The sequence below is a fragment of the Moschus berezovskii genome, chromosome 5 (assembly GCF_049115385.1).
Source record: "Moschus berezovskii isolate FMDL1 chromosome 5, NW_MosBer_1.0, whole genome shotgun sequence".
NCBI classification, from domain to species: domain Eukaryota; kingdom Metazoa; phylum Chordata; class Mammalia; order Artiodactyla; family Moschidae; genus Moschus; species Moschus berezovskii.
In genome coordinates, this window is record NC_142464.1 from 110416285 (window position 1) to 110430238 (window position 13954).

Here is a 13954-nt window from a genome sequence, read left to right on the forward strand (position 1 = left end):
AAACTTCATATTCAAACTGGTTTCTTTCTCAGACACACTAAAGGCAAAAAAAAAAATAGTAATACCCATTAACCCTTTAAGCTTGTGTCTATATTCCCCAGGCAAAATCAGAAACAGTGGTTTCTGAATTTCAGATTGATTACTTATTCAGAAGCTGTCTTGAGGATATGGCCTAACCTTTTGATATTACTCACCAAAGAGAAATGTCAGTTACAAAGACTCTAATCTCCTTTCCCCTCAATAGGAGAGACACAGCCTGTATAGAAAGTTGCTTTCATTTATAACTCTTCTATATCATCTCTTCTAGATACTTCATGCTTAATGGTGTTAGACTCAATGAATTAATAAAGAGATTATAGAATGTCTGAAGCAAGCACATACACCTCTTATTCAGTGGTTTATCACCAAAATGTAAACTGCTGAGGGACTCTTTGAACATGAGGGGCATCAAGTTCATATTCACAGTGGCTCATATTTTTCTCATTCCTAAATTTACAGTCATTCTGAGTCTAGCTGAATGCATTTAATGCATTTATAATTGAAAATATTCATAAGCCTATTCTTTACCACATTGTTTTAGGAACTTCTTATGGACTCAAGAGAATTTGGTAGAAGATAGCTAGTTAAACCATAGTCAGTGAAGATAAAGATAATATGAACAACTCATTCATGAGTAAGTAACAGAACACGCTAATACACGATATTTGTAATCAAATAGTATTAGCTTTTACTATATATTAAGGAGAATTAGAAGTAGAAAAGGAGAATAATTTCCCACCATCATCCTCAATAACTTGAATTTTTTGGAAGGCCCCAGATAGCCAATATATTTATAGATGAATCTTTAAACTACACATTAAGTCTTTACTTAGTATGCCAGCTTCAGGATTCTTTAATTATTCAATAATAATCTATGTGTTATAGTTACTAAAACATATATAGGACACTGATTCGTATTCAAAGTCAAATAGTTTTTTTAATATCATAGCTAGAGATAGACTATCACAATTTGTTAAACAGGTTTCAAAGTAATTAATGGACATCAGGTCAAGGATTGGAAGATGGTCATTGCTATCTAGTTATACCTGGTTAATGTTGAGGGACAATTATTACAGATTCTTCTTACATTCATAATCTTACATACTAAACAAGTTAAATAGTCGGTAGATAACACACATTTGGAGTCATTTAGGTCCAGAGATGATTAGTTACAAAATTCCCAATCAATAAAAATCTTCATTAACTATTAACTGAATATTCAAGATATATTCAAGGGAATCAGAAGATCAGTAAAAGCAGGCACTATTTTTGTTTTGTTTTTAATTCACTGCTGAATCACCAAAAGCTAGGTCAGTGTGGGACACACAGTTTGGGTTTAATAAATATTTACAGAGTGAATAAATACTAAATTGTTAATAAATAATCAAAACCAATGTGAATAACTCTGTAGGAGCTGGATAAAGAAAAAGGGCTGATAAGAGAAGAAAAGACAAAGAACAAAGAACCAATCAAGAAGTGAATGAGAAGGAAAAATGACAGAGTGGTCTTTTTGGGTGTGTTTTACCTACTTGGCAACAAAAAATAGAATGAAAACAACCTAAAGGAAAACAGATGGCTGTGTCCCTCAAGTCCCCATGCATGGGCTGTCCAGCATTGACTCCACAAGCTGTAGGCTCCTCATCAGCAAACAACTGAAAAAGTAATACCAACATACACGAGGAAGTACACATATTCTGTTGAAAACCCAATGAGAAATGCTTCTTGCCAAGACACTCAGGTTGGTAAGAAATCACAAGATAATTAGGGAAATGAAATAATTATTAGGAGTTTCTAGGGGGTAATGTTTACTTCACTTTTACCTAGCGAGATCCTCTTCCAACTGCCAGAGTCTTCTCCTCTGCAGATTAAGTGCGCCTAATCAAAGAAATGCAAAAAAAAAAAAGTGTCTGAGGAGGCCTTACAAATAGCTGTGGAAAGAAAAGAAGGCAGAGAAGAAAAGAAAAAGGATAGCCATCTGAATGCAACGTTCCAGAGAATAGCTAGGAGAGAAAAGAAAACCTTCCTAAGTGATCAATGCAAAGAAATAGAGAAAAACAATAGAATGGGAAAGACCAGAGATCTCTTCAAGAAAATTAGAGATACCAAGGGAGTATTCCATGCATAGATGGGCAAAATAAAGGACAGAAATGATACGGACCTAACAGAAGCAGAAGATATTAAGAAGAGGTGGCAAGAATACACAGTAGAACTATATAAAAGAGATTTAATGGCCCAGATAACCACAATGGTGTGATCACTCACCTAGAGCCAGACATTCTGGAGTGCGAAGTCAATTGAACCTTAGGAAGCATCATTATGAACAAAGCTGGTGGAGATGATGGAATTCCACCTAAGCTATTTCAAATTCTAAAAGATGATGTTAAAGTGCTGCACTCAGTATGCCAGTAAATCTGGAAAACTCAACACTGGCCACAAGTCTGGAAAAAGTCAGTTTTCATTCCAATCCCAAAGAAAGGCAACGTCAAAGAATGTTCAAACTACGGCACAACTGCAATAATTTCACATGGTAGGTAGCAAGGTAATGCTCAAATTCCTTCAAGCTGACCCCTAGTGAAGTGAGAACTTCCAGACTTACAAGCTAGATTTAGAAAAGGCAGAGGAACCAGAGATCAAATTGCCAACAAACGTTGGATCATAGGAAAAGCAAGAGAGTTCCAGAAAAACATGTACTTCTGCTTCATTGACTATGCTAAAGCCTTTCACTGTATGGATCACAATAAACTGGAAAATTCTCTAGGAGATGGTTATACCAGACCCCCTTACCTGCCTCCTGAGAAACCTGTATGTACGTCAAGAAGCAACAGTTAGAACCAGACATGGAACCATGAACTGGTTCCAAATTGGAAAAGGAGTATGACAAGACTGCATATTGTCACATTGCTTATTTAACTTATATGCAGAGTACATAATGTGAAATGCCCGGCTGGATGAAGCACAAGCTGGAATCAAGATTGCCGGAAGAAATATCAATAACTTCAGATATGCAGATGACACCACCCTACTGGCAGAAAATGAAAAGGAACTGAAGAGTCTCATGATGAAAGTGAAAGAGGAGAGTGAAAAAGCTGGCTTGAAACTCAACATCCAAAGAACAAAGATCATGGCATTCAGTCCCATCAAATCATGGCAAATAGATGGGGAAACAATGGAAACAGTGACAGACTTTATTGTCTTGGGCTCCAAAATCACTGTGTACAGTATTGCAGCCATGAAATTAAAAGATGCTTGCTCCTTGGAAGAAAAGCTATGACAAATCCAGACAGCATATTAAAAAACAGAGAGGTTACTTTGCTGACAAAGGTGTATATTTGTATATCAAAGCTATGGTTTTTCCAGTGGTCATGTATGGATGTGAGAGTTGGATCATAATGAAGAAGGCTGAGTGTTGAAGAATTGATGCCTTCAAACTATATAGTGCTGGAAAAACTCTTGAGTGTCCCTTGGACTGCAAGGAGATCAAGCCAATCAACCCTAAAGAAAATCAACTCTGAATATTCATTGGAAAGATTGATGCTGAAGCTGAAGCTCCAATATTTTGGCCACCTGATGCGAAGAACCAATTCACTGGAAAAGACCCTGATGCTGGGAAATATTGAAGGCAGAAGGAGAAAGGAACGAAAGAAGATGAGATGGTTGGATGGCATCACTGACTCAATGGACATGTTCAGTTCAATTCAGTTCAGTTACTCAGTCATGTCTGACTCTTTGCAACCCCATGGACTGCAGTGTGCCAAGCTTCCCTGTCCATCACCAACTCCTGGAGCTTGCTCAAGCTCATGTTCATCAAGTCAGTGATGCCATCCATCATGACATGAGTTTGAGCAAACTCTGGGACATGGTGAAGGACATGGAAGCCTGGAGTGCCACCATCCATGGCATCGCAAAAAGTCAGACATGACTAAGGGACTGTACAACAACAGAACAGTCAAATTCATAGAGTCAGAAAGTACATTGGTAGATGCCAGGGACCAGACAGTGGAGCTGGAGTGGGGAAGGTGAGGGAGATGAGGAGTTAATGTTTAATTGAGACAGAGTTTCAGTGTAGGAAGGTGAAAAATTCGGGAGATAGATGATGGTGAGTGTGAATGAGTTAATGTTTAATTGAGACAGAATTTCAGTGTAGGAAGGTGAAAAATTCGGGAGATAGATGATGGTAAGAGCTGCACAAGAATGTGAATGTACTTGGTGCCACTGAACTGTACAGTTAAATATGGTTAAAATTCAAAAGGAGAGAGAGAGAAAAGCATATCTGCTCTTGACTTTTGCCCTGTGGTCAGAAAATGTTCTTAGCTTTGCCTCTGTATACATGCCCTGTAGGGTGGCATCTGCTCAGACCTCTGACCTTAGAGTACTTGTTTCTCCTGAACTGGTCTGATGTGCCTGCCCTGCCCTATGTGATTTGTTCACATCTGAATCAGTCGTCGCTCTGGATGGCTTGAACCAAACTCTGGAATCTGTGCTACTTTAACACAGGCTTCTGATTCTCTTTTCCATGCTTTCTGATTCCACACCTAGCCCTATTCTACTCGCCTCATGGTTTCTGATCTGTGTGCCTGTCGCTGTTCATAATTGTAGAGCTGATATTCTGGATGCTGATATTGGACGAACCGTAGCACAAAAACATTCTACAATGATCTTTAAGCTCTCATTTAAGATTTACTTTGAATAAATTTCTAGACATACGCAACATTAAAATTTACATATCTATATCACAAAAAGATAAAAATAGTGCATATTTCCTGTATGGTTGGTCATCTCTTCCATGAGCTCACTTTGGTAATGACAAATAGGACACAAAGGCAGACAAGATGAATAAAATAATGTCAGAGAGTAACACTGCTCAAAGAGCATGGAATCTATGATGGTCTTGCAGTAAAAGAGTTTATAATAGTCAGGTTAGCTTGTTCCTCTACTTTCATTGCTCACAAAAATAACATAATCCCTAGAGCAATATAATAGTAAATATTAATAAAACATTTAAGACGCTATAAATTACCTTATGTTATAAATAGACAGTAAATTTGTAACATTACTGACTATTCTGGGCTTACATTTTCTCCATGCTTATTTTAATTGAACTTCAGCACTAATACATGTAAGCATTACTCTGTTTCCCAGGTTATTCTCTCACTGGGGAGCTGACAACCAGGTTGTTTAACTTAGGGTCTGCACAGGTAGATTAAATTCCCACACAGCCTTGTCCCAATTCCCAAATTAATCTTGAATTGGATAAGAAATAACAAATAAGTTCAGCACTGACTTTGCTTCCCTAATCACACTCCACTGAAACTGGATTGGATTAGCCACACCTTTTCCCTTGATCTCTATGTGGATGGCATGTATACTTATATTCCCAAGAATTCCCAGCCTCTCTCTCTAGTCTATCCCCAGCTGAGGCCCATGTTTCAAGCCTCTCTTCCAGCATTCTCTCTTGTCACTTTGACTCAGTCACCAGACAGAAGGTTTGGGTTGCCTGCCACTCCTCCTGTATACTTTCAAGTATCTGTGACTTGCCAGCTGGAGGGCAGAATGCTCAGATACCAGTTGCCTGACTGGTTCAACCTATCCCTCTGTCCAGATTCCCAGAGTGATATTTTGACCATTTAGGACTGTATCTGGGCTTCTCAGAGACAGAGCCTTCCAACAGTGGACCTGATCACTGCTGGCCGTGAGTCTGGCCCCCAGGAGCAGTATCCCATGAGACAATAGTTCTAGTGTCAGGTCAGAAAGCTTCCTTTTTATCATGAATTGAGAAATGAATGTCCTTCTCTAACATGGTAAGTTCCTAATTGAGATCCTCATAATGATTACTTTGAGTATTTATTTATTTGGCTACTCTGGGATCCTTGTTGTGGCATGCGAAATCTTAGTTGCGGCATGTGGGATCTAGCTCCCCAACCAGTAATCGAACCTGGGCCCCCTGCATTGTGAACATGGAGTCTTAGCCACTGGACCACCAGGAAAGTCCCGTGATGATGCCTTTGAGTTTGGATGTCTTTGGTTTGGTGGCCAAGCATTTCTCCCTCCTTTCTTCCTCACCCCCATCTCCAACACAGAAGAATAACAGAAGCCCTTAGTAAGTTTCCTATACTCATGAGCTTTCATAGGGTGCTCAGAAGTTTCTGAAAAAGTTAAAACTATCTTTAAAAAAAACGTCACATTTCATACTCTTCTTAAGTTCCTTTTATATATGCCCTGAGACAGCGTTAATTGGCTTCTCCTTAGCTTGCAATTCACAAAAATCCTCCTAAAGTGTATCCATATGCCTATTCTCAGGGGTTGCAAGGTGAGAGTCACCCTGTATCCTAGCAGGGTCTTTAAACTCAAGAATCTGATAAGAAACAAGGCAGCTGATCCCTACTGTCTCTGTATTTCCCTCCAACAGAGCACAGAGGAAATGTCAAGCTGATTCCCTAAAATTGCCCTGACTATATGCCAGTTTCTTAAAGATATCAAAAGTTAAAATGAAAATTTGTAAACAATATAATTTATCTTTGCATGCATGTTTGCATTCTCAGTTGTGTCTGACTCTTTGTGACCCCATGGACTGTAGCCCACCAGGTTCTTCTGTTCATGGAATTTTCAAGGCAATAATACTGGAGTCAGTTGCCATTTCCTACTCCAGGGAAATCTTCCCACCCAGGGATTGAACCAGTGTCTCCTGCAGTGGCAGGTGAATCCTTTATCGCCTAGTCACTTGGGAAGCCCCATAATTTGTCTTTATGTTGGCTTAAATTAATGGCACTGGATTTTCTTATACTTGGAGGGTCTACATCAGCAAAATAAATAAATACAAACCAACTATTTAAAATCGTACAGGTACTAGATGGATTTTAGTGATTTTTTTTTTAATGTAGAGTATTTCTACAGTTTCTTGACCAGCTCCTCTTTTTCACCAAATATATCTATTTTTCTGAATATCAAAAGGTAGCAAAGGCTTGAGCAAACTTTCCTGATGGCTCAGTCTGTAAAGAATATGCCTGCAATGTAGGAGACTTGGGTTTGATCCCTGAGTCGGGAAGATCCCCTGGAGAAGGAAATGGCAACTCACTCCAGTATTCTTGCCTAAAGAATCCCATGGACAGAGGACTTTGCCAGGCTACAGTCTATGGGGCTGCAGAGTCGGACACAGCTGAGTGACTAACACACACAGCAAAGGCGTGCAAGTAAAAATCATAATAGTAATAGTAATGATTATGAGAATAAGAATTTGTGTGATACTTACTGGCTACCAAGCACTGTACAAAGTACTTTATCTACATTAACTCTAAATTCCTGAAGAACACTCTACAAGATGTATGATTGTTCTCCATTCCTAGTTAAGAAAACAGAGTTGAGACAAGAAACTTGAACTAGGCCAGCTTGTAAGTGACAGAACAGGAATTTAAATCTAATGCATCTTTCCACATCTGTGGTGATGCAAACAACTCAATAAATGGCATTTATGTCTGATATCGAACTCTTCTTAATGAATACTGAAACAGTGAGAATACCTCCCAATCGTTTCATGAAAAAGTATTGACAGCAAATGTGGTCTTTGTGTTAGAGGAACATATTTCTGTTGCTCTGAACATTACTTGGATAAGAACTTGCTAATAATCTGAACAGTTCTAACTTCAGATTTGATGTTCTGTTACACAAAGAGGTGAATATTAACCTTTTTACATTTTCAACTTCATTGTTACATGAATAATTTTCTATCTTAGCATTATGACAGTATTCATACGCTCTTCTCTTTTCAGTTTGGTAGCCTGGCACTTTTGGAAACGTGATAATATAGCTTGTAGTATGATTAACTGATACACAGAGCATTTCTCTACCCTCTGTTTTTCCTGAAGACATCATATTCTTTTGCACTTTCTCCTTTATCTCCCTCTACTTGCCCCTCTTTTCCTCCAAAGAAGTTTACTTTGGCAATATTGAAATGACTGAGAAAAAGATTCTAGCCTTATAAGTACCCTAAATTTGATCTTTCTATACTTGAGAGGAATTTTTCATAAGAAGTTAAAATTAATTTAAAAACCCATTGAAACTATTCATTAATATGCTGTTATAGATTCTAAGCAACTGTCTCTTTTATAGGCAACATAATTATAAGTGAATTACAAATACAGACTTTATGACTCTAATTAAACTCTAGGCCACAATCCATTAAAAACATATTATACACATTACATTACATGCAAGGAAAAATATATATGCAACATGATTCCAGCTATCAAAATAACTGAGCAGTAATTTCAAATAATTTATGTTTACCCAAAATTTCATCAGCATAGCCTCAAAAATCATCAGAGAAAAAAGCTCATGCTTAATTTTCACGTATGTCGACATCATGCTTTCTCTTACTTATTTCATTATTTCTTTCTACCCCAAGAATATATTTGAAGAATTTTCCAAGAATGAGAGATTGGAAGACATTCTAGTTTTTAGTTGTAAGAACACTCGTTTTTTTCAGTTTTAAGAGCATTAGAATTAAACTAAGAATATTTAATTTTAGGGATTTTACTTAGAAAAGGCAGAGGAACCAGAGATAAAATTGCCAACATCCATTGGGTCATAGAAAAAGCAAGAGAATTCCATAAAAACCTCTACCTCTGTTCCATCGACTACGCTAAAACCTTTGACTGTGTGGGTTGCAACAAACTGTGGAAAATTCTTAAAGAGATGGGAATACCAGACCCCCTACCTGCCCCCTGCAAAACCTGTATGCAGGTCAAGAAGCAACAGTTAAAACTAGACATGAAAACATGGACTGGTTCAAAACTGGGAAAGGACTACATCAAGGCTGTATATTAACCCTCTGTTTATTTAACTTATATGCAGAGTACATCATGAGAAATGCCAGGCTGGATGAAGCATAAACTGAAATCAAGATTGCCAGGAAGGAATATCAATAACCTCAGATATGCAGATGACACCACCCTAATGGCAGAAAGTGAACAGGAGCTAAAGAGTCTCTTGATGAAAGTGAAAGAGGAGAGTGAAAAGTTGGCTTGAAACTCAACAATCAAAAAACGATGATCATGGCATCTGGTCCCATCATTTCATGGCAAATAGATGGAGAAACAATGGAAACAGTGAGAGATTTAATTTTCTTGGGTTCCAAAATCACTGCAGATGGTGACTGCAACCATAAAATTAAAAGACACTTGCTCCTTGGAAGAAAAGCTGTGACCAACCTAGACAGCATAGTAAAAAGCATAATATCTATGCCAACAAAGGTCTGTCTAGTCAAAGCTATGGTTTTTCCAAAAGTCATGTATGGATGTGAGAGTAGGACCATAAAGAAAGCTGAGCACTGAAGAATTTATGCTTTTGAACTGTGGTGTTGGAAAAGACTCTTGAGAGTCCCTTGGACTGCAAGGAGAACAAACTAGTCAATCCTAAAGAAAATCATTCCTGAATATTCATTGGAAGGACTGATCTGAAGCTGAAGCTCCAATACTTTGGCTACCTGATGCAAAGAACTGACTCTTTAGAAAAGACCCTGATGCTGGGAAAGGTTGAAATCAGGAGGAGAAGGGGACGACAGAGGACAAGATCGTTGGATGGCATCACTGACTTGATGGACATGAGTTTGAGCAAACTCTGGGAGTAAGTTATGGACAGGGAAGCCTGGTGTGCTGAAGTTCATGGGGTCGCAAAGAGTCAGAGATGACTATGCAACTGAACAGAACTGAACTAAACTGAGTTGAAAGTCTAGAAAAAAATCAACTGCAAATTCATGTAAGAAAAAATTGGAAATAAATAGTATCAAGGGTTCATTTGCTATATTCTGGTACACTTCTTTAAAACTCTTTAAGCAACTGCAATGATTCTTACATCATAAGTTCAGAAGAAAAGATTTGCTTCCAAGTGTTGAGTCTATAGTATTTCTTTTACTCATCAAACTGTATGGCTGTGTATCCTCTGTGCTGTGCTGTGCTTAGTTGTTTAGTCATGTCCGACTCTGTGCAACCCCATGGACTGTAGCCTGCCAGACTCCTCTGTTCATAGGGACTCTCCTGGCAAGAATACTGGAGTGGGTTATCTTGTCTTCCTCCAGGGGATCTTCCCAACTCAGGAATCAAACCAGGATCTTCTGCATTGCAGGCAGATTCTTTACCAGCTGAACTACTGAGGAAGCTCATGCATCCTTTAGAAAATATATTAAATAGAAATACAGGCAGGAGGAGAAGGGGATGGCAGAGGATGAGATGATTGGATGGCATCACCGACTTGATGGACATGAGTTTGAGCAAGCTCTGGGAGAAGGTAAAGGACAGGGAAGCCTGGTATGTTGCAGTCCATAGAGTTACAAAGAGTCGGACACATCTGATTGACTGAAAAACAACAAAATTTTGTAAAAATCAAGTCAAGTGACTAAAATTAATTTGAAGCAAGTTAAAATTTCATCATCATTGTAAAGCTGCTTAAGAAAGAAGGTCTTAAGAAAATGTTAGAATGTTATACCTCAGTTTCCACACAGGAAAGTCATTTATCACTGAATTATTTTCTCAGAAATTTTGTAATACTTAAGAAACTGGTTACTATGAAAAGTTGCTTTTTTAATATTATGTCTATAAAGTTTGATTCTACCTGATCTTTATTCTCATCCTTCAGCTCTCAATTGCCCAGTGAAGAAAGGATGAGAATTAATGCCAGCTTAAACATAGCATCTCTGACACAGTGAAGCAGAACAAAAAAGCCAAAAAAAAGCAAGCTTTGGCTGGGCCAGAATAATCTTGGTGTATAGTGAAGTTCACGAGAAAAAAATAGAGTATTTCAAATAGAAAATTAATGACCAATTCAAGCAAAGTAATTTGAAGGCACTATGAAAGGTACTAAAGGAAAATGAGATCATTTAGCACAAGTTTTCAAAGAATGTGAGATTTTGATGGGAGAAGGTAACACTGTTGATAGTAAAGTTTAGAAGAGGGACAGAAGGACATTCCTATTGGGAGGCCTATTGAACACACATGGGCAAAACAATAGCCCTGTTTCCTGAGCTGCCCTGGATCTACTCAGAGAAAAGGAGACAGGCAAAAAATTAAAGAGTTATGCTTCTGAGAAGATTCTTAAACTGTCTCGATGGAAAATATGGAGATATACCTTCCTATGGCAGTCAACTTAGAACCAACCTGAGACAGTGGCCTTATTGAAATACCCAATTTTTCTCATCTAATTTGCAAAGTTTCACAAAGGCACCAATGGCCTAGTAAAAGCGTTATAATCTAAATGTTCTGCTTTTGCACAATGAAGGAAACTATAGGCAAGGTGAAAAGACAACCTTCAGAATGGGAGAAAACAACAGCAAATGAAACAACTGACACAGAATTAATCTCCAAAATATACAAGGAGCTTGTGCAGCTCAACACCAGAAAGTCGAACAACCCAATTAAAAAGTGGGCACAAGATTTAGACAGACATTTCTCCAAAGGAGATATGCAAATGCCTAATAAACACACGAAAAAGATGCTCAACATCACTCATTATTAGGGAAATACGAATCAAAATGACAATGAGGTATCATCTCATGCCAGTCAGAAAGGCCATCATCGAAAAGGCTACAAACAGTAAATGCTGGAGAGGGTGTGGAGAAAAGGAAATCCTCTTACACAGTTGGTGGGAATGCAATCTGGTACAGCCGCTTGAGACAGTGTGAAGATTCCTAAAAAAACTGGGAATAGAACTGCCATAAGGTCCAGCAATCCCACTGTTGGGCATACACCCTGAGGAAACCAGAATTGAAAGAGACACATGTACCTCATTGGTCATTGCAACACTATTTACGATAGCATGGAAGTGGAGAAGGCGATGGCACCCCACTCCAGTACTCTTGCCTGGAAAATCCCATGGACAGAGGAGCCTAGTAAGCTGCAGTCCATGGGGTCGCTACGAGTTGGACATGACTGAGCGATTTCACTTTCACTTTTCACTTTCATGCATTTGAGAAGGAAATGATAACCCACTCCAGTGTTCTTGCCTGGAGAATCCCAGGGATGGGGGAGCCTGGTGGACTGCCATCTATGGGGTCGCACAGAGTTGGACACGACTGAAGTGACTTAGCAGCAGCAGCAGGACATGGAAGCAACCTAGATGTCCATCGGCAGATGAATGGATAAGGAAGTTGTGGTACATATACACAATGGAGTATTACTCAGCTATAAAAAGGAATCTAATAGAATCAGTTCTAATGAAGTGGATGAAACTGTAGTCTGTTATAGAGAGTGAAGTAACTTATATTCAGAGTACATCATGAGGAATGCTGGGCTGGAAGAAGCACAAGCTGGAATCAAGATTGCCGGGAGAAATATCAATAACCTCAGATATGCAGATGACACCACCCTTATGGCAGAAAGTGAAGAGGAACTCAAAGGCCTCTTGATGAAAGTGAAAGAGGAGAGTGAAAAGGTTGGCTTGAAGCTCAACATTCAGAAAACGAAGATCATGGCATCTGGTCCCATCACTTCATGGGAAATAGATGGGGAAACAGTGGAAACATTGTCAGACTTTATTTTTTTGGGTTCCAAAATCACTGCAGATGCTGATTGCAGCCATGAAATTAAAAGACGCTTGCTCCTTGGAAGGAAAGTTATGACCAGCCTAGATAGCATATTAAAGAGCAGAGACATTACTTTGCCAACCAAGGTCCGTCTAGTCAAGGCTATGGTTTTTCCCGTGGTCATGTATGGATGTGAGAGTTGGACTGTGAAGAAAGCCGATCGTCGAAGAATTGATGCTTTTGAACTGTGGTGCTGGAGAAGAGTCTTGAGAGTCCCTTGGACTGCAAGGAGATCCAACCAGTCCATTCTAGAGGAAATCAATCCTGGGTGTTCATTGGAAGGACTTATGATAAAGCTGAAACTCCAATACTTTGGCCACCTCATGAGATGAGTTGACTCACTGGAAAAGACTCTGATGCTGGGAGCGATTGGGGGTAGGAGGAGATGGGGACGACAGAGAATGAGGTGGCTGGATGGCATCACTGACTCTATGGACATGAGTTTGAGTGAACTCCAGGAGCTGGTGATGGACAGGGAGGCCTGGCGTGCTGTGGTTCATGGGGTCGCTAAGAGTCTGACACGACTGAGCGACTGAACTGAACTAAACTGACTGAAGTCAGAAAGAGAAAAACAAATACTATATATTAACGCATATATATGGAATTTAGAAAGACAGTAATGATGACTACATACAAGGCAGCAAAGGAGACACAGATGTTAAGAATGTTCTGTTCTGTTCAGTCGCTCAGTCGTGTCCGACTCTTTGCGACCCTGTGGACTGTAGCCTACCAGGCTTCTCAGTCCATGGGATTCTCCAGGCAAGAATACTGGAGTGGGTTACCATTTCCTTCTTCAGGGGATCTTCCCAACCCAGGGATAGAACCCGGGTCTTCCGCATTGGAGACAGACGCGTTAACCTCTGAGCCACCAGGGAAGCACTACGACTTTTCAGTGGGAGAAGGGAAGGGTGGGATGATTTGAGAGAACAGCACTGAAACATGTACATTACCATATGTAAAACAGATTACAAGTTCGGTGCATGAAGCAGGGCACCCAAAGCCAATGCTCTGGGACAACCGAGAGGGATAGGGTGGGGAGGGAGGTGGAATGGGGGACACATGTACACCTGTGACTGATTCACATGGATATATCGCAGAAGCCATCATGGTATTATAATTATCCTTCAATTAAAATAAATAAGTTAATTAAAAAGAATAAATGTTCTTAGTACCACAGTTTATTAAAACCAGGCACCTGATTGGAGCAGAGGCAAAGAGACTTTTCCTCTATGACATTTTTTGTTACTTAGTTTGCATCAAGAGAGACTGATCATTAAACATAAGGAGACTCTGGTCATGTTAATAATTTAACAAAAACTAGTGGAAGCGTGTCCTGAATAGCCAAGG

The 13954-nt window shown here is 39.2% G+C and overlaps 1 protein-coding gene across 3 annotated transcripts in view; it reads right to left on the reverse strand.

Annotated features, from left to right (window-relative positions):
* Positions 1–13954, reverse strand: part of MAPK10 (mitogen-activated protein kinase 10) — a 195086-nt gene that overhangs the window by 53880 nt on the left and 127252 nt on the right. The gene's annotated exons all lie outside the window — the stretch shown is intronic.